Consider the following 25,581-nt stretch of genomic DNA (forward strand, 5'->3'; position numbering starts at 1 on the left):
AAAATGAAATTTTTATTTAAAATTTTAATATATAATGAAAGATTGATTAAAAATTTAATTTATTGGCTCAAATAATTTTTGAGGTTTCCTTCATAAAAGGTGTTAGAGTTGGTGAAGAGATAAAATCCCTGCCTTCAGAGGACAGACAGTCTAATAGGGGATAGATGATAAACACATGAACAAAATATATTTTAGAATACATTGGTAGGGGTCAAATGTTCCCTATCACAATAGATAAAAAGATGCATAGATAGTTGATAAATAACTATGGAAAGAGAGGGAGAGACAGAGGGAGGGAGAGAAGGAGGGAAGGACAGAGAGATTCTAAGAAACTGGCTCAAGTGATTGTGGAGGCTAGCAAGTCTGAAATATGCAAGGCAAGCCAGCCAACTAGAGACCCAGGAAAAAGTCAGTACTGCAGCTCAAGTCTGAAGGCAGTCTGGAGACAAAATCCCTTCTTCCAGGGATCTCTAATGTTTTCTCTTAATGCTTCAACTGATTGAACAAGGCCACAGCAGGGTAATCTGCTTTACTCAAAGTGTACTAACTTAAATTAATCTCATCTAAATATATCTTCACAGCAGTATCCAGACTGGCATATGACCAAATATTGGGGTACTGTGGCCTAATTAATTGGTTGAATTTGCAATTGAGTATCACAGAGGATCAGGCCAGCCTTTCTGTAGAATCGTATTACTTAGAAAGAGTTTTATTTATTGTTTTATTTTGTCCTTTGAAAGACAAGTGCAGCAGGTATCACTAATGGCCACATTGTCATAGAAGCATATGGGAGGATGGGGTTAAAGGTCCCACAATTATATGAGTTTTAAAGTTAGTATGGTGATTTAAACATTGTGACTCAAATATTGGCCAGACTTAAAGCCAATGTGGTGACTCCATATTTATGTTTTGATTGGAATGTTTGATGTGTAATCATGTTTAACATGGACTTTTAGTCACAGAGGGGTTTTTTTTTGGTACTTTAAGACTATTTTAAAGAGTCTGAAAATGAATTTTGAAATGTTCATCTGCTGAACACTCACTACAGCAGTATTAATATAATTTTATTCCCTATTAATATTATTGATTATTTAATGCTTCTGATTATGGACTTTATTATCCCATTTAGAAATTTTTAAACATATTTTGTGAGACTATAAAATATCTCTTTTCAATTTGAAAAATATAAGAAATATCTAATGTGATATTTTAAAGCTTTTTTAAAAGAAAGGATATTCAAGAATAAAAATTTGATTTTATGAATTAATTAATTACTTTAAAGTTGTATAAATATAACCGACATAAACTAGCTTGTATTTCAGGTATATTCAATAGGAATGAAAGTTATGTAAGCAAAAATGAAGCTTGAAGACTACCTTTGATTTCACTGGTTCATAGTAAAAAATACAAGTTTTATCATGCTAATATTATATTAGCTTTATATTTTGACCTTAATCTTACTAGTGCTTTTGGGTAGTGAAGACAAATCTAAAAAAATGTGCTAGTGTTTACTTTGCTTCTTTATGGTATTTGGAGGAGTTTGTTGTTCTTTGGATCAAGTGATCTCTGTTGCTTTCTAAAGAATGAAATCACATTGGGACGCCTGGGTGACTCACTCAGTCCTTTGAGTTTCCTACTCTTGGTTTCAGCTCAGGTCATGGTCACAGCCTCTACAGGGAGTCTGCTTGAGGTTCCCTCTCTCTCTCTTCATCTGTCTGCCCCCATTGCCCTCTCACTCTCACTCTCTAAAATAAATAAATCAATCTTAAAAAAAAAAGAATGAAGTCCCTTTAGTTAAAAAAAAATTCATAAGTCACACACAGAGATTTAACAACCTATTTTTGCTGTTAGTATTGATTACAAGTATTTGTCAATAAATAGTTAAGTGTATATACCCAAATATAAGGTGACATCAATTTTAAGGAAATTTCTCACTTTCCCAATGGTGCAAAGCAAGAGAAAATGCTTTGGGGACACAGTCATTTAGAGATGCTCATGGAAAAATTAAATATATGGTTATACTGTTTAATTTCTTGATTTGAGTATATGTGTGTATTTAAACTAATACAAAAACATATATTCACTTAGAGATACTGCTTTTCCATCCTGGCATTTAATGAAATAATCTTGCTTAGCAGCACTTTTTTCAAAGTATAGGATACTATCAATGAGAAATTTGTCCTGAGTTACAACTATGAATTTTTATGACAGCAGAACAATTTTTTGTTGTTCATTCATCCTGCAGGAGTATAATAATGATCTCTACTGTGGAACAGCTGATTGTACTGCTTTTTAAGAAGATCTTTGAGAGTCATGTTTACAGTGACATCTACAATTGTGAGGTCAAATCCTCAGGCACAAAAACAAAATCTATACGAAATGTCTTTGCCTCCTTTTTCAGTGATTCCATAAGTTTTCCTTTATAGAACATCTAAAACCAGAATTTTTTCAGGGTATTTCAAGCTAGTGTGTCTTAGGATCCTGTTGAAAAAAAAAATAGCAACTTGTAATATAAGATTTGCAAAGACTTGGAAATAAGGCAGCCCCTCTTTCCTGAGGGATAATTATGGTGGGAAAGATCCATCATGTCATATTTGGGATATATAGCAACATATACCTTCATCTTACTGCTATAAAATAGCAACATCTGATCATATGAATTGCTGTCGTATGCACTTGCTTTATTTCATTTTTTTCTTTACCAATTGTTATAACAGCTTAAGGTTATGTTGAAAAAAGCCAGTGTGTGTATGTGTGTGCGTGTGTGTGTGTAGTATAGCCAGTTTTTTTTTTTTTAAAGATTTTATTTATTTATTTGACAGAGATAGACAGCCAGAGAGAGAGGGAACACAAGCAGGGGGAGTGGGAGAGGAAGAAGCAGGCTCGTAGCAGAGGAGCCCGATGTGGGACTGGATCCCATAACGCCGGGATCACGCCCTGAGCCAAAGGCAGACGCCCAACCGCTGTGCCACCTAGGCGCCCCAGCCAGTTTGTTTTTGATATTAGACTGCTTCTAACTCTAGCTCTATTATGGTTTTAATAGTCTGTTGCAACAGGGGTGCCTGGATGGTGGGTGGTGCACTGGGTTAAGCGTCCAACTCTTGGTTTCTGCTGATGTCATGATCTCAGGGTTGTGGGATCCAGTCCCAAGTCAGGCTTTGTGCTCAGCGGGGAGTCTGCTTGAGATTCTCTCTCTCCCCCACCAGTCCCCCCTCAAATAAATAAATAAATCTTTTAAAAAGTAGTCTGTTGCAACAGAATATCAGAAAGTTTTGAATAATAATTTTAAAAAACCTTTCATGAATGGCAATCTAACATGTCTATTCCCTCACAAGTCATTGGCTCAGTTCCTATGTGATGTCTTAGTGGAAGGGATCCTTGACTGTGATGTCCATCAAATGCAAGAGTTTGAAAATGAAAGCATTTTTTTGAAGATGCCACATTACAGTTTCCCCCCCACATGGTCTTTTTGTGTGTCTTCACCTGCCTCGCCTCAAGCCTAAGGCTTATCTTGAGCAAACCAACATGCCATATTGTGCCAGAGCCTAAGTGCAGAAGCTAAGCATGAGTTAGCATGACGAGAGTACCACACACATGCTGTGCCAGTGACAACTGCTCAGGAGAACAATAGAGAAAATGAGTGATTGCCTGTATCACTGATTGCACCAGCTTCTGCAGGTGGCTGCTACTTTTATATATAGGCTCCAATCTTAATTCTGTTCTTATTTCTGCCTTAGACTATATTGCCTCTTGTTTGTGGGAGCTTTCAAAACAGAATCTTTCAAGGGTATAGAGTATCATGGTGTTTTAATTGTGCCTCAAATGAGTTTAAAATGCAGCTGAGGTTGAAAAGCTTTGGGTTAAGCAACTCAATTTTTATAGGAGTTCTGTATCCCTAAGTTTAGGTTTTTGTACTGATATCGGTTATCGAGAAGGGGGGGGGGGAAGGAAGGAGAGCAAGTTGCTCAGAAGAATGGAACAGGTGCTTCTCTTTAGCATTGACACTGCCACTTTGAGTCTTGAGGCATATTCTGAGAAGCCTTTCATGCTATCTGGAGACACAGGTCTTCAAGGGTCCTTCCTGCCTGTGAGGGTTGAACAAAGAACTCAGGATGGTGGCCCATTGCTCCAGTTGGAATTGGAGAAACATTTCTTGTTTACTTGGAATTATCACTAAAGAAAAGCATGCTGTGAGTGGGCAGTTGGTGATCAGCTGAAGGAGAATTAAGCTGAGCCTTTTCCTAGGAGTCTCGGTCAGGGAGGTTAAATGTGAATATTCAGGAATCTCTTCTCAAAAGGAGACAGGTGTCCCGCAGGGACTGTCGAAAGTGAAACTAATATTGTAGGATTTCTCAGTCAGGTAAAATAAAGAGGGAGGCAGTGAATTCGGCAATAAAAATCCGAGCTTTGGCTACTGTGAGCACACTTAATGGGATGCGTAGCTTCCTTAAATGGAGAATTAAGGATCAAACTCTCAAGAAAATTTGTCCACGGACATTCAGCTAATGATAGGTAATGAAGAAATTTGAATCCAGGTGTGGCCTCTGCGTTAGTTTTAACTGGAATACCCCTGAGAACAAAGGCATCTGCCACCAGGTCAGGTTAAGTATACCACAAGTGGCCTCTGCCATTGATATCAGCAGCTGCCTTTTAGGTAAAGAGCAGCAGTTCCTTTCAAAATGTCGAAGATGTACGTAGAGTAAGACAGAGGAATGCATTATAGTCAGCACTGCCCAAGAGAATTTTCCATGACAATGACAGTGTTCTGCATCTGTGCAGAACAAAATTCTGTAGACAACATATTTAATTTTTTTTAATTGAATGAATGTGAATATTTAAATTTAAGTTAAATAAAAAATAAGATCAAAATTTAGTTTCTCAGTCACACTGGCCACATTTCTAGTACTCAACAGGCAGGTGTGGCTAGTGGTTACAGTTCTGTCAAACATAGTTCTAGATGCTGATTCACTCCTTAGAAGCCATAATAGACCTTGTCTAATTCCAGCTTTGACTAGTAGAATATGTATTTTCCAACTGAGAAAACCCTAGATCATTATAAATACATGTATTGAATATTAAATAAATGACATTTTGCTGTTTAAGTTGCATAGCTTTATTTTTTTAAATATTTTATTTATTTATTTATTTGACAGAGAGTGAGAGCACATGCAGGGGGGGCAGCAGGCAGAGGGAGAGGGAGAAGCAGGCTCTGCATAGGGCAGGGAGCTCGACGTGGGGCTCAATCCCTATAACCACTCTATTCCAAATGTTTACCTACTACTATTTATAACAGATGTGGTGAGAATTGTGTGCAGATGCTTAACCGACTGAGCCACCCAGGCTCCCCTAAGTTGCATATCTTTAATGGTGACATTGTAGCATCGGAGACAGGAGTCAGATCTAACTTCTTTCCTGCCTCTGACACCAACTAGCAGAGTAAAAAATGGGCTTATCGACACCTGACCAAATCAGATGCTCCACTATTTGGATCACAATTGCATTTTTAACAATTTCCCTGTCTACTTTCTGTGCACCTGAAAACCAGAAATCATTAACCTATGGAGTAAACATTCAGTTACAGTTCCATTTCATTTTTGAGTAGTTGGTGTATGAAGACTTTTTCTATAATACTTAAAAACCTGCTAATCTAAATATAAAATAAAAATTAAGAGGATGCCATTACAGGTTCTTATGGGTCAGAGGGACCTAGAATAGACATAACTAACTAATTCACTTGTTATGCTTCTCTTCTCTTTCTTTTTATGCAAATCTCACCACATCTGTTATAAGTAGTAGTAGATAAGCATTTGGAATAGAGGGGGGATAGGGAGACAGAGAAAACAGGGAGTAGAATTCATTGAAACACCACAGGAATGCTGTGTGGCATTTGGCAATGGAAATTAAAAAAATCAATTAGATCATTGCGTCTGTTTCTCTGCAGGTGTGGGGAAAAAAAACAATTGAAGCAGTACAGTCTGATCACTTAATGCTCAGGAAAAGAACACTTCAATTCCTTCCTATTATTGACAAAAAATACTTTGGACAAACATCACCAAGGGTGCATAGCGTATGCATTCAACAGACATATCTCTATGTGCTTGTATTTGTTTTTATATAAAAATGCAAAATACATAACTTTCTGTGACATTTCTCTTCACAGTGGTTTTGCTTTTTTGAATTACGTTTGAATGAGTCTCAAATATTTCCTGAAGAAAATTTCATTACTGGGGGAATGAAAATAAAATTTTATTAAGGGCATAACCAAAAATCACTGGTGTTAATTATCTAATTATTCTGCCAATAATTTTACATTACTACTGGGGGCAGTGGGAGAGAAAGAACATGCATAAGGTGTCCTAGAACAAGGAGTGATAAAGAGAAGAAAAATGAGAGGGACCTGAAATGAAGGTACAAGTTTTCCTGGCTCTGTGCCAACCAATGTCTCCTGACTGTATCCTTACCCATGACTGTTTTCAATCAATGTGACAGACATTATAACGTTAAAAATTAACTGAGTAAGGCAGGTATTAAGGTGGCCAATATTACCCTTCTTTTTGCTTTCTTAAAATTGTTTTAAATATGTATAAGTTACAATAAAGACATGGAATTAATGATGACAACTTGAAGTTAGACAATACAATTTTTCAATAACTTTCATGTTTATAATTTCTCATTGTATTCACAGTCATCCTGTACAGTAGGCAGACCCATTCTATATACAAAGAAATTGAGGCATGTAGATTTGAATAACTGGAGTAGTAAATGACAAAACAATAATGAGACTTAGTTTTCTTTCAATGTGCCTAATTCACTTTATGCTGTATTATTCTGGTAAGGACTTCATTTTACAAGCGTTTCGGATTTTGTTTGTTTTTCAATTTTCCTGTGAAAATTACCACTTATTTTTGGTCTTTACTCCAAAGTCACCTTCTCAGTAATAGATCTGAGTACACTTTTTTTCATATTTAAACTCCATCATACTACAGTCATTTCATATGTATCAGCAGATTTCCTAGTCAATGCATGCATATTAAATGAGTTTGAATCAAGTTACCATTAAAAAATTATGCTCTTGAGTTAATAAAGAATGAACACACTATATACAGACATACAGGCATAATTAAAGGAACTAGTCAATGTGATGCAGCACCCAGGAGCTAGCCATAGTAGGAAACCATCCCACCCTCAGCCCTGAAAAGTGGACAGAAAGAGCAAAAGCTACAGTTGTGGGAAGAGGCTTCTGGTTAGAAGCTCTGAGTGGTTGTGAAGGGGGTGCCTGTGGAAATATGTCAGTTGACCTTTCTTTCCTCCTACCTTCTGATTTCTTGACAATACATTCCATTGTCTGAACCCAAGTGGAAACCACAGGTCAAAGGATTCTGGGTAGTTTACTCTCCCAAGCCAAAGAGCAAGGAGGAGAAAAAAATATCTAGAAGGATAGGCAGAAAGTAACCAGCGCAACTTACACGCATATGCAAAAATTTCTCCTTATCCAATTATTTTCAGTGAAGATAATTTCTACAGAAAACCTTGCATCATTCTATGCTCACAATTACCTTCAGCAGAATTGTTTCTTTTGGGGAGAAATAAGTCACAACACTGTTTCTAAAACATATTAATTTTTCAGTGTTATATTCGTTAAAGTTAATATAGATGTTAGACTGAGTGCTAATAGATTTTGTAGAGAAATAATTTCCTTTCACTTAATCTTCTAATGATAAAACCATTATGGGGGCGGCTGGGTGGCATAGCGGTTAAGCGTCTGCCTTCGGCTCAGGGCGTGATCCTGGCGTTATGGGATCGAGCCCCACATAAGGCTCCTCTGATATGAGCCTGCTTCTTCCTCTCCCACTCCCCTTGCTTGTGTTCCCTCTCTCGCTGGCTGTCTCTATCTCTGTCGAATAAATAAATAAAATCTTAAAAAAAAAAAACATTATGGGAAATTTTCATTAAGCATCAGCAAAATATTTAGTTATACCTAATATACTTTCTTAATCTGTTTATTTTAGTGTAGTTTAAGTCCAGCAATTTCATGAAATACATAGATAACCATATACACTATGAATTTTATTGGTTATATGGTTTTACTGATTATATGTTAAGCTATAATGGCATCCGGATTTGGAACTTTGACATTCAAAACCACATATGTATGCCTGAATGTTTTCAGCAAATGTTAATTTTTGGATATTTTAGAATTCAGCATAATTTCCATATTTGATATTATATTTTAAAGAAATTAAGTTTCACTAATATTACTACTTTTTTGATGCTTTTTATAATGCTTCTATTTAAAAATAGAAGTGAAACATAACACAAATAAGTCAAGTAATGGTAGGTCTCTGAAAATGAGCAAGTTCCTGAATTAAATGCTCTTAGTTATTGCACATTGCAGTTCACTAACTCTTTTTTTTAGCAAAACCCTACAAAGAGAAAAATATTTGAAATATTTTATTCTACCTTCTGATGATTAGCTTTTGTGTTTATCCAATCATTCATTGAATAAATATTTGCTAATTATCCAAAGTGCGAGGTTGTTTCCAGTTAATGTAGCTCTTTGATTTTTGAGTATTCCTTTCCAGGTTGAATAGAGCTGCTTGAAAGAAATCTTGTCCTGGTTAAAATTAGATTCCCTTTATCTTCTAATTATATGTGTTTCTGGGCATGTATTTTATATCAGTATGTTGGTAAGATATACAGAGTCAGTGCATAGTCAGAAATTGTTAAAATGATCTTAAAACAGCTGAGGAAAAACACTTTTTATCATGGCAGTAAAAAGTGGATGATGACTAGAGTCAGCCTAGGTGGATAGTCAACACCATAGCTTCATCATCTCTTTCCATCTCCCAAAACAATTTAAAAAATGCAAACAATGACCAACCAGGTTTTGGGGACTTATCTTTTGTGATATTAAACAGCCTCAATTTGAAGAATTAATAGTTATTAAAGAAAGCAGGTTTCACTAAGTAAATGTTAATCTACAAATGTCCAAGCATATTTAATATTTAAAAGATTTCCAAGTGACAATTTCAGTTCAATTCTGTGAAATACTGCTGTGTCCCAGGAATTATGCTGGGCATTGGAACTACTAAAATAAATACAACATCAATTTTGACATCAAGTACCAAGTTGTGATGTATCATCTATATATAGGGATGGTGATGATATAGGGGGAAATTATTGGGTCAAGTATTCTACAGGTAGGTAAATGTAATTCTATTTATTTCATAGTAAGCCTCATCATAGAGGATGTGACATGCCCAAATAATTGGTAAATATGTCTTCCATGAGCCTAAGAAAAAAATAATTTCACTTGAAATACATACGACTGAAAATATACTTTTTTGATTGAAATGAATTTATTTAAAAACAGTCATAAATAAACTTATGTATTATTTGTCAAATATGTGAAATAACAGTGTACTGCATGGGGACCTGATTTCCTGGTGACATACTGATATGGTCTCTATGTTGAAGAGATTTTTAATCAGGATCCCAACACAGACCATGGAGAATGTAAGATATCCTAAAGTTTTTTAAGTAAATTTCAAAATAACATTGACATTATAGTTCTTAGTACATATAATAAAATAGTAACTATCAAAATACACTATCCATAATGTATAAATTTTATTCTATTTTTAATAACATAATTTTGATTTATACCAATATAATTCTATTTAGATTAAAAATAGTGTTTAAAGTGCTGCCATTTAATTTTTAGTGTTTTACTCATTCTGTGTTTTTCTTAATAATTTATAACGGACTTTGAGACAGTAATATCCCCACCTATAGTGAGTCTACACTGCAAAAATAGTGCTAATTTTTCAAGTGTGAAACTGATGAAAACTTAGCCCTAGAACACTAATGTAAAGATTATTCTACTCAAAAACTTGGTCAACTGCATTTCTCTTTTCTAGTTTCAGAATCTCCGTAGGGAGAAATGGACTGGCTTACAGTAGATGCCTCTACTCTGCTTTGCAGTATAACTAGGTGCATGGCCACTAAGCCAGGAAATCACTATAATTTACACCTACTACATTCAATAAATCTCACATTCAACAGGCTCAGTGTATAGAATCTATGTGGAATATTCTTTTCTCTCAAAAGAATATTTTTTATGAAAATAACTTCAACATGAGGTACAAAACGAATAAGAAACCTCTATTTCAAATATTACAACTTGAATACTCCTAATTACTATAGCCTCTCTTTAATCCCAATGAGCTTTTTTATAAGTAAACTTGGAAGTATTGGTCTAAGTACCAAAATGTAGAAATAAAAACACACACATACATTAATGGTGATACTAATTTAAAAACTATTAAATTATTAGTTTTTTGGTGGAGTCTTTAGGATTTTCTATATGTATAGTATCATGCCATCTGCAAATAGTGAAAGTTTTACTTTTTCTTTACCAAAATTTATGTTTTTTTATTTATTTTTCTTATCTGATTGCTGCTGCTAGGACATTCGGTACTATGTTGAAAAAAGTTGCAAGAGTGGACATCCTTGTCTTGTTCCTGATCTTAGAGGAAAAGCTCTCAGTTTTCCTCCATTGAGTATGATGTTAGCTGTGGGTTTTTCATGTAAGGCCTTTAATATGTTGAGGTATGTGCCATATAAACACTCTGTTGAGAGGTTTTATCATGAATAAATATTGTACTTTGACAATTTTTTTTTACATCTACTGGTATGATCATGTGGTTTTTATCCTTTTTCTTTTTAATGAGTATGGATGACATTGATTGATTTATGAATATTGAACAATGCTTGCATCCCTGGAATAAATCCCACTCGACCTTGGTGAATGATCTTTTAAATGTGTTATTGGATTTGGTTTGCTAATATTCTGTTGAGGATTTTACATCTATGTTCATCAGAGATATTGGTCTGTAGATCTCTTTTTTTGTTGTATCTTTGTCTGGTTTTGGTATCAAAGTAGTGCTGGCATCATAGAATAAGTCTGGAAGCTTTCCTTCCTTTTTCATTTTTTGGAGGACTTTGAGAAGAATAGGCATTACCTCTTCCTTAAATGTTTGGTAGAATTTACCTGTGAAGCCATCTGGTCCTGGACTTTAGTTTGTTGGGAGTTTTTGATTACTGATTCAATTTCATTGCTAGTAATTGGTCTCTTCAAATTTGCTATTTCTTTCTGATTCAATTTTGGAAGGTTATATGTTTCTAGGAATTTATCCATTTCTTCTAAGTTGTCCAATTTATTGTAGCTAAAAATGTTAATGAATGTGATCTACCTTCAATTTATTCACTTGTGTTTTTTTAAATTAAGTTTGGATATTTCTTATATTTATAAAAACTGAGTGTTTTTCGTCCCCCACACCTCTTCAAGTAACATTTCTCCACAATCAAAAAGAATAATACAATGTAGAAACAGCTTTTCCTGAATAAATATTTTTAATGTATTGTTTTATACTGTGTGAGCGTGAAGAGTTATAAATTAGTATAGGCACTTTATTTTCCTTGATTTATTATTTCTTCAGTCCCAGCAGGCTCTTGTAGCAATCCTTGGAAACAGCAGTAAATGAGCATTTTTGCGGCACTGTGAAGTGTAGGAGGCAGTGTTGTTTTAGTGCCTAAGTGTGGGTGTTCATAAGAATTAAGTCTCCTGGTTTTATGTCTATCTATATTGAGATTAGCAAGTGGACTGAAGTACAAATGGAAAGTGGAAAGGGGAAATGCTGAATGATTGGTCTATATGCTCTGTAGTATTCACATTGACTTTTTAGAAAGAATGGTAGTAGTACCAATCTAGACATGCTTTATTATGTTTCCTTTCAAAGCCCCTTCAAATACATATAGCCCACCTTTCTTTTGATGCTGAAAATTGCATGCCGCAAGACTGACTGGCCTATTTCCTAGTAGTGAATTGTGATAAAAACATCTTCTAGGGACCAGTAACTATGCTCTCCTATGAAAATGATAATTGTTTATTTTTCACTTTTTTTTTTTTTGGTAGCTTAAAATCCTACCTCATGAACTTTTGCAAACATTTTAGAAGAGTTGGTTGGTTGGAATTTACAGGCTTGATAGCGCAGCTGAGTTTAAATTCCAGTTGCATCATGGATTTCTGTGTGATTATGAACCAACCTTGACCAATTACATAAAGCAATTTCAATTTCAGCCTCTGGAGGTCAATGTGTTGTGAAGAGCCACATGCTGCTTTGTCCAGGTTTGCAGGCTGGAACTCTTTTTAGAGTATTTTTGAGATTTTTGCCATATTGGAAAATCAGATGATGCAACATAAAAAAAAAAAGTCTGCCATTGAAGTCTTAAGTAATTTCAGTCTAACAGGAATTTGAGATCATAAATACTCTCTTTAGACCAAAAGTGTCTGTGAATGGGTATATATCTAAAAAAGGCCTTTTCATAAAGCAGAAGTGTATTTAAATGACGATATCCAGGGTCACTCTTTCCTGGGTGCTATAACTATGTGAAAGGTGAAATGCAGTGAATGTTTCTAATATGGAGGCTGAGTTACTACTCTAAAGACTTTGGGGGAAGGAACCTGCATTAGGGAAAGAGAAATTTTATGTTGAGTGTAAGCTCTGTGGTGCACGATTTTCATAAAGAGATGTTAAGGCTCTCCCACCTGCAGAACTGCCACTGAGATTATGTGACAAAGAGTGGCATAGAGAGAATGGAAGCCAGTTCTGGTAGCCCAGCACTGGCAGCTACTTTAACCAATTATTATTTTTGCCCCCTTCTATATATTGACTCAGTATCTATTAAGTCAAAATGTACATTTCTATTTTGTTTATACTTCCTCACTCAATACTCTCCTACTGGTTCTAATAGTGTTTTGAACTTTTTTTGGGGTTTCTCATTATACTAGCCTGAATTTTCTACGGATAATTGTGATTGTTTTTAAATAGCCATAGCTCTACTTTAATTTCCTGCCTTAGCACGTGAGCTATGGTAAACATTTTTTTTAATAGAATTTAAAAAAATGTCCTGTACTTGAAAAGCTACTTCCCCTAAACAAAAAATAAGAGCTAAGGAAATAGAAAGGAAGAATATATTTGAATATATTTGAGCAAGGAATTGATTGACTGGGCTTGTGATGTAATCAGGCAACCAAAAGTCAATTTCTAGTTTGTCAGGAACAAAGTAATCCGATTATGAGTAGCCATACTACTATCTATGTATGTCAGAGAAGGCATGACAAAAGAAATTAGTTATAATTCTCAGTTTCTAAGGGGATCCTGAGATTATAGATTCAAAGTAATTAGTAGATGTTTCATTTACTCTATCTTTACTGTTTAATGCTACATGTATCACACAACTACAGGTAGTAGAGAAAAAGAGAGCTGGTTTCTGTTGTTGCTGTTGCATGCACAGGGAGTTGAAGTGTCCTTTCTGCAACTTTCAGACTAAGGTTCTAGGTGTTGGGAGCTGCAGTAGTGACCACAACAAATAAACTAACCTTATTTGTGGAGCTCAGTCAGTACTTTTCAAATCATCTGTGGTGAGAGACATTTGTTTTTTCCTAAATCAAGCATAAGTGAAACTTTTGTAAAGTACAATAAATATGTATCATTAAAAATGAAATAATAAAATGAAAAAATAACAAACTGTAAGTCCCAACTTTTTATTATTATTATTTTCAAAAGAAAAGAATTGTAAAATTGTATGCATTCATTGAGTATGGGTGTATTAGGAATAATGCTGAGAATTGCTAATATACTTGTAATTTTTTGTTATTCTACAATCAGGACTAATAAAAAAGTTATAAAATAAAAGCAACTGTTCGTATTAAAAACCTACATGCATACTTTGAATGAACATCATATATATCAATTGTTTAAATTTTAATGTGACACGAGCTCGCTTCCTGCTTGTTAATTTATCTAATCTCTTTGGATTGACTAGCATTTCCTGCAGGGAATGATGTATAATCTAAACTATTTCCATGTATTATATTAATAGCAGTCATAGTAGAGAAATGAATCTCAGACAAGTATGTTAACAGGATGGAAAAAGAGATTTTGGAGCAATTTCAGATGTCTTAAGATATTCATTTTAAACTTTATCCAAATGAGACAACTTTTGCTGCATTTTCAGAATTCATCTTCAATCCTTCATTAGTATCCAGTTCCAGTATTTATCCTATGAAGTTATAGTTAAATACATTTTGATGAAAAATATTGATTTCAGGATCCATGAATTTCTGTCTTTTTGATGGAATATATAATTCAAAATGTCCTATCAGTATTGTAAAATGGTCTATGATAACTTCTTGCAAATGTCAAAATTATTACGTATTTTATTGATAATTGTACATAATGTATGGATTATGTCTTTAATAATTGTTCTTAACAAGAAACTCTATTCTCCCAAGCTTCTAACTTTTCTGCTTTGCTCTTTGATCTTACCTGTCATTGCAAAACATGTTGCATACCTTCCTTGCAAGAAGGAAGATCATTGAAGACACAAAATATATCAGATAAGGGACACCTGGGTGGCTCAGTTGGTTAAGCGGCTGCTTTTGGCTGAGGTCATGATCCCTGGGTCCTGAGATCCAACCCCACATCAGGCTCAGTGGGGAGTCTGCTTCTCCCTCTCCCTCTCCCTCTGCCCCCTGCCCCCAACCCTGTGCTCTCTCTTTCTCTCTCAAATAAATAAAATCTTTAAAAATATATATATCATACAAATAAGGAAGACTGCTATCTAACATATTTAAATTTTGGGATGGGATGGTTTTTTTATCTTCAAAAATCCTCAACAGAAGTTTTTACATCTATAACCTTTGTGCCTCGGTATGCAGTAGAGTTGTTTATAATTAGTCTCTATCCATGTATCATAAGAAAATAAAATAATCTTGCATTTAATACATTAGCTTTAACAAAATTCACAAATTTTACTACATTGCCAAGAACCCTGATATTCAGCAGATATTTTTACTGTATAGCAAGACTTTCTTGATGAAGAGAGCAGTACATTGGTTTATGGTCTGCATTAGCTCCTTAATTAGAGTACTCTAAAATGTTTCCCTGCCATTATAGCTTCCCCAGCTACTTCTACAAAAACCTTAAGCCACAAACCAAATTTTTGAGACAAGATCACACACTTGAAAGTCATGGCAATGTCAAATTGCTATAAAAGTTTCTAAGCATTTATTCTCGACTTCTGTAGTTATCTCCTTGCAGGTAAGTAATAAATAGTTTGTAACTGGCACTTTGAGAAGCATTGTTGTTGATGAAGTGGAGATATTGCCTACTTTGCAGAGGTGTGGTTAAGATTACCAATAATCCTGGAAAAGTGTCCATCAAATAGTAGGCATTTGACTTAAAGGAACTATTAAATGGCATTATACAATTTATACTCTATTTTAAGCAAACCTATAGTTGCAGGAGGGGATAAATAAAAACAATATGTGACCTTAAAAATATGGACATTCCTTTTTTTTTATTTGAAGATTTTATTTATTTATTTAGAGAGAAAGAGAATACACATGAGCGGGGGAAAGGGACAGAGGGAAAGAGAGAGAGAATCTCAAGCAGACTCCGTGCCAAGTGCAGAGCCCAGTGTGGGGCTCAATACCATGAACCTGAGACTATGACCTGAGCCAAAATCAAGAGTCCAATGCTCAACTAACTGAGCCACCCAGGTGCCCCCAAAACGTGAACATTCTTATGGAGAATTGTATTTATCTATTGATACATTTTCATCTACATGTAGACATATATAAAGGTATGGATATATACTTGTGAGTACCTCCTGCAAGAACAACTAACAAACTGCTAGAGAGTGGTGAGAACATAGGCAGAAAAATTATGCCAAATTAGGGAGATCAGGAAAAACTCAAATTAGGAGATGGATTTTGAGATTGGTTTAAAAAGATAGCAGAACAAGTTAGTGTAGTTTAAGACAGTGCTGAAATCTTTATGTATTTTGCTGTTGTACTCCTATCCTGGCACGTTTTTCTGCACATAGAATGTACTAGGGAAAGAGAGGATAGTCTATTTTGGCTGACAGTGCTTGAAAAGCATTAGCTCACGTAGTACTCACAGCAGAGGTACTATTATGTGCATTTTACATATAAGTATACTGAAGCAGGGACAAGGTCAGTAACTTGCTCAAATTTAAAATGTGGCTGATGATGCACGGATATAACCCTAGACAGTCTGACCTCACTTATAGCCTCTGCTCACCGTTGGATTACAATACCCTCTCCTGGGGAATAAATGGGTGCCAAGAATGGAAATGTTAGAGTGAATTTATATGGAGAAGATAATAGACAGAGGGTCTTTCCAACAAAACCCAAGGTGAGCACAAGGTAAACTGTGAAGGGTGATTGCAGGAAGGAGGAAGGACTGCCCTGTGCCCCGGGAGGAGGACACCGGCACTGCTGTGAATGAGTAATTAGAGCCATAAGTGGGGTGGGGAACTAAGAAGAAAGCATGGTAGAGTCTCATTTCATTCCTTGGTTAGGTCTAAAGAGTACATAGAAGGTGAAAATCAATTAAAAGTTTAAACTGTTTGAAAGTACCTTAAAAACCCATCTTGAATGTGAGAAGCAAGATCGTCTAAGGAAAGAACAGCTATGCATGCTTCATATCTCACTTCTGGTTTTGGGTATTGGCTTGCTGAATGGAGTAGTAGTCTTTCCCATACCAAAGTGGGCCAGGTATTTCAATTGAGAACCAGTAAGAACCCAAACCAGGGGGGCACCTGGGTGGCTCAGGTGGCTAAGCCTTTGCCTTATGCTCAGGTCGTGATCCCAGGGTCCTGGGATAGAACCCCATGTTGGGCTTCCTGCTCATTGAGGAGCCTGCTTCTCCCTTTCCCCTCTGCCCCACCCCCATGTTTATTCTCTCAATCTTTCTCTCTCCCTCTCTCTCTCAAATAAATAAAATCTTAAAAAAAAACAGGAAAAGAAAAAGCAATTGTAAGAAACACTGAGATCTTTGAATTTATACTTGTGATAGAGTAGCTTGATGTATAATTGGAAGGCATGGGGAGGAGTCAGGAATGATCATTGATAACTCACTTCTCAAACCTCTGTGAATGTGATGCCGTAAGCAGAAGTAGGGACTTTGGGAGGAGGTGAATGTGAGGAGAAAGAGTCAAATTAGTTGAAAATAGGGAGGATAATTGTTTTTTGAAAACTTTCAAAAGCAAGAGTAATTTGTGTTGATAATTATGATTTGTATACACAAATGCATGTATCATATAAACATGTATTTTGGTTTGGATATTTGAGAACGATATAAAACTGATAAGCATTTAAAGTAAAATTACCTTGAGAATATGTAGTCAGATCACAGCAGAAAACATATGACACCATCAAAATGTTCAAGTTAGGAGGGTTTAATAAGGGTACTGTTATCAAGGTGTGGGATTGAAGTTTGAGGGAAACGACAAAAGACCAAGGATTCAGGAACCAACAATGCGAGAAACTATTCCCCAAGCCTGAAATAACATTTGACCTAAGCTGTAACTAAACATGCAGCCACCACCAGAGCCAAAAGAAACACCCTACTTCCCCCTTCTACCCTGCAGTCTCCTGCCTTTGCCTCTCTTTGGCTGAATATAACTGTTAAGCTGGGGAAATGCATTCCATAAGAGTCAGCTGCTCAGACCATATGGGGTGCGAGGGGTGAAAATAGTGAAATCGGACACAACCAGAAAGACTAACAAAATTGTTCACTGAAGCATCTTTTGAAAAAGGCTATCTGCAGGATTTGGAATATATGTCTTACTAATGAACTAAATGAACATTTTCTAAACAATCTTTAAAAAAAACCATTATTTGAGAGAGAGAGAGAGGAAGAGAGAACATGAGAGGGGAGAGGGTCAGAGGGAGAAACACTCTGCCCACTTAGCAGGGAGCCAGATGCAGGACTCGATCCCAGGACTCTGGGATCATGACCTAAGCCAAAGGTAGTTGCTTAACCAACTGAGCCACCCAGGCACCCTAAACAATCTTTTTTAGAGTCACTGTGTGCAGACACTTTGAAATACTAGGTCAGGTATTAAAGCTTACTCTCAATGCTATAAATGCTTCTTAGATGTTTTCTTTACTGGTAAGAAATACGGATTATATTCAAAATGATTTAGAGTATCAACTATTTTAATTAATAATTGCTATGTTTCACAATCCCAGTAATATATATTTGCAAGTAAAATAATATAGCTAAGAGAGTAGTTTTATAACTGTATCAAGACAGTATAATTACTGACCTTTTGTTTTATTGCATACTTTTATAGAAATTTAACGTATTTAAAAAAACACCTTGTCATTCTGCTATGACTCATTTATTGTGAATTTTCTAAGTACATTATCAATCACTTTTCTTGGAGAATTATAGAGCACAAATAAATTAATCATGGCATATGTGTAATTATTGGCAAGCTGGACTCTACTTTTTGTATAAAGCTACCCACTACACTATTTAATGAACAAATGCATTTAGATTTAATCATTACTTTGTACAATATTTCTATTAAAATAATGAAAAATTTCATGTTCATATTTCAGTCATTAAAAAACAGCAATGAGGTTAATGGTTTTCCTGATTGTAGGCTTTATTTTTTTTCCAAAGAATTTTATCACTTATTCCTTCATGACTAGCATACATACATATAATAGGGATTGTTTTAATATGCAGAAATTGTTAAGGGAAAGCATGAACTACTTCCTTTTTCTCTTATTTGCAAAATTAAAAGATTCCCCCTACAGTTACCAAATGATAGTGAGGAAATGAAGGATAGGGGGCAGAAACGAATAAGCACTTAAAAAAAAAATTAAACCATGGGGAATTTCTGGAAGATTTATAACCATATTGGCTCATTGATTACTCAGATGGCAGAAAGATATTCTCAGTGTGTGCTCTTTTGTCCTAATGAAAAAGACTATTAACCCACCTCAAAATGTATATTAAAAGTTTTATTTTTGTTAAACGCAGAGCTCTGTTTAACCCATTTGGAGAAAAGGTCTCTATTTGAGAATTATCAACCACTTTTGAAGAAGTATCACCGCAATTACAAATCAAGTGGAAATTAGAATTGAGATGGCATTGTTATATTCTGATTACAAGGTAAATGTAGTCAGGAACTATTGGGTTCTTTGCGGTCCAGAGATTATGCAGGAAATTCTAATTTCACTAAGTTACCCGAATTGACCCCCAAATGGAAGGTCACATAAGCAGGCTAGAAATTGCATCAAGGATGACGAAAAGCACCATTAATACTGCTGCTTTCAATGACCTTACAGTGAGAGTATTAAGGAAATCACAGAAGGTTTCATTGAGATCATTCTTTTTATTGAATAAAATTGAACATTTAAGTAAATGAATAATCATTTTTGGACAACATAATATGAAAATATATGACCATAAAAACTTGATAGCCCTCCAGCAGTGCTTGTGGAAATTGCAATCTCTTACAAATGTTATAGTGGGTGGTAACTCAGTAGAAAATTATAATGGCTGTCTAACTTCTAGTACATTTCATTTCTAAGACATTTCATAAAACATGCATTTTTATTACTTTTCAGGTGCATGCAGTAACGTGTATATATACTGCATTGTGTAGTGGGCTGTGTGGAGTCATACAAATACTGTGTTTTCTCTAGATCAAGAAGTCTGACTTTAGAAATTCAAGTGATTCTCAGTAAATTAGGCAACAAGGAGGTTATTTTGTGTGTAAGAAGCTTAATTATTTTCAACCCATTTTATCACTTTAGAAATACCACTTATTTTATTGTGTAAATAAATAAATAGTAGACCAGAGGGTAAAAAAGGGACAATTGATCAGAGAGTTTCACTTGAAATAGTTTCACAAGGAAAGTCTCCCTGAGGCTTATTTTAATATAAGTGTTTAGAAAGAATAGTGAATGGTTCTGTGCTGTATTTGCCCCGAATACATTAAACCATGTAAAGAAATCTCTATGTATTTCTACTGGGGAATTTTATACTACTTGAGAACCTACCATCTATAAGATTTCTACTTTATTAAGAAAACAAAAGCCCAAAAATAGAATTGCTATGGTTGCCAAAGATTTCTTAGAGCAAAGGGAAAACAAACAAAAAACAAAACAAAACAAAACAAAAAACCCCCATACATTTATTACTTATATTTTTTCCATTTGACTTTGTTTAAAATGAGATAAATTTTGATTATATACTCACAAGTCTTTAATATTCATAGATGTTGTAGTATCTGTCCTTAAGAGTTGTAAATCTAGGCAAAGCAAACTAAACACTATCCTATATGCAAACCAAAGCTTGCCATGGGGCTTTGAATTGGTTATAGTTTTTAATTACATGGTCTTAAGAAAACTGGCTATAGCACTGCCAAAAAATATATGAATTAAAAATCATCAACTAATAAGAAAGATTTGGGGACATAAATAGAAAAATCTACTTTCTAGTTCTTAATCACATTTTATATAGTAGATTTATGGGTTTTTAAAGATTTTATTTATTCATTTGAGACACTGAGAGAGAGAGCATGAGTGGAGGTGAGAGACAGAGAGAGAGGGAGAAGCAGAGTCCCTACTGAGCAGGGAGCCAATGTGGGGCTCGATCCCAGGACCCTGAGATCATGACATGAGCCAAAGGCAGATGCTTAACCATCTGAGCCCTTGGGCACCCCTAGGTTTGTGTTATTGTCATATATTAAAGTCTTTCTGACCTACTCTGGTTGGGCAACTATTTTTTCTAAGAATAATTATATATGTTTACTCATCAGTACTCATCAGTAATTACTTATCAGTACTAATTCAGTCATATGATCCATGTTCTGAGTTTGGCTGGTAGTTAAATCCCCTGAGGCAATAGAATGTGATGAATCTACTGGACAGGAACCTACTGGGGAACAGAATACTTCCAAGAGTGGCCTCATTTGCAGGGTTAAGTACTTCTTGCTCAGTACTCCCACTCCTCTTAGGGAAAAGAAGGTTTGGCCATGGATGTATAGTAAGGAGATTAACATTTTCCCCAGGTAATTTCTGTGTATCACACACAGTGTTTACTTTCCACAGACAACATCTTATTTAATCTGGACTTGAGTATACCGAGTCCCAGAGACTTAAATAAGTGATTAAATACTTGAATAAGTTATTAAGGGTTACAGAACTCATAATGGACGCAGCTGAAATATAACTACCATTGACACTTGAACTACACAGGTTTGAACTCTACTTATACATACTTTTAAAAATAAATACAATATAGTACTGTAAATATATTTTCTCTTCCTCAAGATTTGCTTAGTATTTTCTTTTCTCTAGCTCACTTAATTGCAAGAATACAGTATATAAAGCATACAACATACAAAATATGTATTACTTGACTGTTTATGTTATTGGTAAGGCTTCTAATCAACAGCAGGTTACTCGTAAAGTTTTGGGGGACTCAAAATTATATGTGGATTTTCATCTACATGAGGGTCAGTGCCCCTAACAGTCGCAGTGTTCAAGGGTCAACTGTATATTAGACAAAGAATTAAAATGAGCTAATTGGATACTTATGCAGTGTAGGTGTGTGGGAGGGTGCTTGCACACATGAATGCTTGTGCATGAATGTTGAAATTATGGGTGTGATGGCCTCTTGATCCCACTGAGATGATAAAAATGAAAATTAAAAACATGTTTAACGGCTTGAAAGACATCAAAACTGTAGTGGACCAAAAAACAAACAAACGAGAAAACAAAAAAGAAAAGCTTTACTTCCCCAACAGCCCTCATACTTTTGTTAGTGTTGCCTTTTTTCCTTCATATACTTGTGATTAATGCTTTGATAGACATGGTTTGATAGTTTCTAAAAAGTTACACTTTAAAATTTGAAATGTGTGAGCTGTAGCTATTATGAGAACAGTTTCTGCTTTTTTTTTTCTTTTTTTTTTGCCCTGACTTGTTGGCCTTATCCTGTTAATCACTGTTTACTTTGAGCTGTAGGGAAATAATCAAAGATTGCCTAGAAGTTGAGCTCGCAGGGGCATTTTTCATTTTGGAAACTTCAAGAAGCAGTGTTAGGGATTGTGAACCTGTAGGCAAAGCAGAGCCATAGAAACTCTTACTTTGAATTCTGAATTCCCCTGTAAATCACGTATTTTAGAGAATTGCGATTTTTTTTTTGTTTATTTTGATCGTTGGTATTTTTCCTAAGAAACCTATGTGTTTTGTCTTTTATTACTTTTCTTAGTAAAAGAACTTGCAATTTAATCCCCAAAGGGAATTTTAGAGACCTTGTTTGTACCTACAACAAGCGTGGTTAGTATATATCCTCGCTTACAAAAGACAGACTCAGTAGAGACATATTTTCTCTGTTATCAGATTCTCTAGCTGGTAAATTTTCCCTTTAATCAAGTCTTTTTATGGTATATTGTTTATTTCTACTGGAAGTCATCACATTTCTAGTTAAGTTCTGGCTCCAAAGAGCTGTATGTGTTTAAAAACCCTCAATGAAGAAAATATTTCCCTACCACTCTCATACAGGCTGATATTTTAAATGTCATAATTGCCCACAAATTGTCAGTTTTGAAAACGAGTTTTAGTTTTGAGACACCAAATGGAATACAAATGATGTTATTGACTTGTAATGAAGGGATTAAAGCATGCTGATAGTATCTGACGTTTTGTCATCACTTATTTAAAGAGCTTTCAGGGGAAAAAGAGAAAATTCCCTTTAAAGAGTATAGTGACTTTCTAGAGAAGTGCATTTTCTCTTAGTGTAGTGCGCTGAAAATAGTCAAAAGAAAAAGGCCCAGAAGGCATGATTGCAAAAATGACCATTTGCTACTGGTCTAGATGATAATTTATTCCAGTCAAAGAAAAGAGATATTGTGGTCACATATGGCTTCAGGTTCTGATTCTTTCTACCTTCTGCTGACTGCTAACAATAATTAGAAATTTTTAGAGGCAAACTGATCAAGGCCTAGAAGATCAGGCTCCTTCTTCAAGAGTCAATAGTGGAGGTCAGAATTAATTTGTTGCTTTAAAATGTGGAAATTACTCTCCGTGTTTGAGACACCCCTTAACTATATGATAAAAAGGGCCTTGAATTTCACGGTACAAGTGTGACATAAAGGATATCTATTTGGAAGGATTTAATGGGCATTGAATAGAGGGTAATAGAAACCGAATTGGAGTAATTTATGTTGTGCACCGAAGAAGATGGCCAGGGAACTTCAAAGACAATCCCTCCCACATGACTAAAACTGAATAGGCATTTCAAAGCTATCTTCCTTTTACATGAAACTAAATATCAATCTATTGACTCCAGAGTTTATATCTCTAAAGATTTTTATATGAGCAAAGTGGCATTGATAAAGCCATGTTAGTGGCTGGCCAGTTATAATACAGTTCAGTTAAGAGGCAAAATAATTTCAGGTGACTTCTAATTAACCATGTGTGGAAGAAACTGAACTTACTGATCACAGTTGTCATCAGAGACTGTTACCTTCCCCAGCTCTAAAAATGAAGGTCCAGTTTCCATACAGGATAGTTTCATACATTAAAAAAAAAAAAAAAGCAAACAGTAACATCTACTATTCCCTGGGTTGGTTAATAAGGGATGTTTTATGGTCCAAGATAGAGTTCAAAATCATACTTACTTTAGAATATTCCTCATGCTCCAAACAACACAAATTAAAAATAACACAACTAAGTACATTATAGAGTTTTACGTTGATAGAGTTAAATTTGGGGATCTCTGCCTTGTTCAGTGGAGTGAACCATGGCCATGAAAAGAGAGGAAAAATAGCATGCTGTTTAACTGAATTATGTAATATTTTCCTGCTTCTGAAATAGAAACCCATCTAGGCATTTATAATGTCTTTCTCCTTTTGCCTAAAATTCCACTAGGAAAAGAAATTCAGATACAGAGAAATTCCACAACCTCAAGGAAGAATAATTCATCCTGGCGGGTTTAAATTGTCAGAACTGGGGCGGGGCAAAGGGAGCATGGGAAGGAAAGACACTTTCTGCACACAGTGGTTTTGTTTTTGTTTTGCCAAGTGTGTGTCAGTTGTGTCTCATCATCATTCTCTGGAACTGACTGACATGCTTCAGCAATCATTTTTGAGGTTCTATACACATGAGAATCTTGGACTAGGAGAAGCTTTCCTTAAAAATATCTGTGTGAATTCTGACAAACAATGTACTGTCTAAAAAGTGCTCTGCTCTGTTGCTCTTCTGCAGGCACATTACCTCAGAATATAGTTTTACCCTAACACATAACTTCTGAAATTAACCTCTACCGATGGTAATCATTTTAACCAAAATACGGAGGCACCTTGTCTTAAGTTATATTAAGAAATTATTTAACANTTTCAAGTGGCTATCTCATTTGCGGTGGCTGAGGAAGTAGTCAGTGGAGCTATGTGGCCAGCGTGGGAGTTTCATTACCACCTAATAGCTGTGTGAATTTGAACAAAGGACTTGAAGTTTCTGTATTCATAAATGAAGACAGAAATCAAACTTATTTCATGGATGAAGACCAGATGCTTAATCTGTTTTTTTCAGCGGAAAATAAAATGTGCGGCCCCTTTTTCAAAATTCATGACCAATTTCAAGTTGGTAACAGCAGAACATTAAACCAAACCATTCACAAAGGAGCTTCAAGCCAGGCGTGGACCCCATATAAGCACAGGGCCTGGAGCAACACAGTGTGGAACTGTCATAAAGATTAAATGAGTTTGTAGTGGAAAGGATATAGACTATGTCCTAACACACATTAAACACTCAAAAATAATATTAAGAATTATTTTCTACAAAATTTCTCTTCGAAGTACCTTGACTATAGTATGTTTTTCTGAAAAAAGAACTTTAACTTAGTAGTCTATAGTTTGTTTGTTTGTTTTGAAATTCTAAAGCTATTTTATGTAGTAACAGAATGTTGCCTCTGAAAAGTCAGGTGGTCAAATGAAGGTGTCATACATCCCAAGAAGGGGTACAGAGTAGGGAGTGGTGAAGAGAGCAGAACCCACTTATGGTGTATGCCTTTCCTTTGGAACACCTCTACAGGAGCACAACATGATCATAGGAATAAAGTTAAGTCTCAGAATCAATTGCAATCTTGATCTTGAATGTCATTTAGTTTCTCTTTCTTATATCATTGTTTTTTATTCTGCTTATTGCCTTCATGTCCTCCAAATAGTCACCGGCTTGTTGAAAATGGGGGGAAAAATGGCTTCCAACAACTTGTGATGTCAACATTATTTGGCTTCCAAGAATAGAGAGGAGCTTTTATTTCCTATTTTTGCTTTGTGAAAAGGTTCAAGGGAAGAGTATGATGTACTGTATTCAGTCTCCAAACACTGCATCCCAGACTGCTAAATTATGGTGGGGTTGGGGATGAGTGCTCACTGAGACATGCTCATTGAGAGCTGAACCCATGTCCAAAATAGGGCAATCCCACATAGCCTAATGTATAGGTATCTGATTCCAGAATAGAGCAACACTGTAAAGGCAGACATGCTAATTAAGTTCCAAAGAGAAACTAAATCTTCTCTAAAGAAGAGAGAAATTAACAGAGTCTTTAAATAGCAATTGAGTAAAAATTGGGAAAAAATATGTCGGAGTTTTGCCATTATAACATAACATAGAAGAGGGAA

At 35.3% G+C, this 25,581-nt stretch overlaps 1 protein-coding gene across 1 annotated transcript in view; it reads left to right on the top strand.

Annotated features, from left to right (window-relative positions):
* CADM2 (cell adhesion molecule 2) overlaps positions 1 to 25,581 on the top strand; it is a 309,124-nt gene that overhangs the window by 70,016 nt on the left and 213,527 nt on the right. The gene's annotated exons all lie outside the window — the stretch shown is intronic.

This window comes from Ailuropoda melanoleuca, chromosome 1, assembly GCF_002007445.2.
Source record: "Ailuropoda melanoleuca isolate Jingjing chromosome 1, ASM200744v2, whole genome shotgun sequence".
Taxonomy (NCBI): domain Eukaryota; kingdom Metazoa; phylum Chordata; class Mammalia; order Carnivora; family Ursidae; genus Ailuropoda; species Ailuropoda melanoleuca.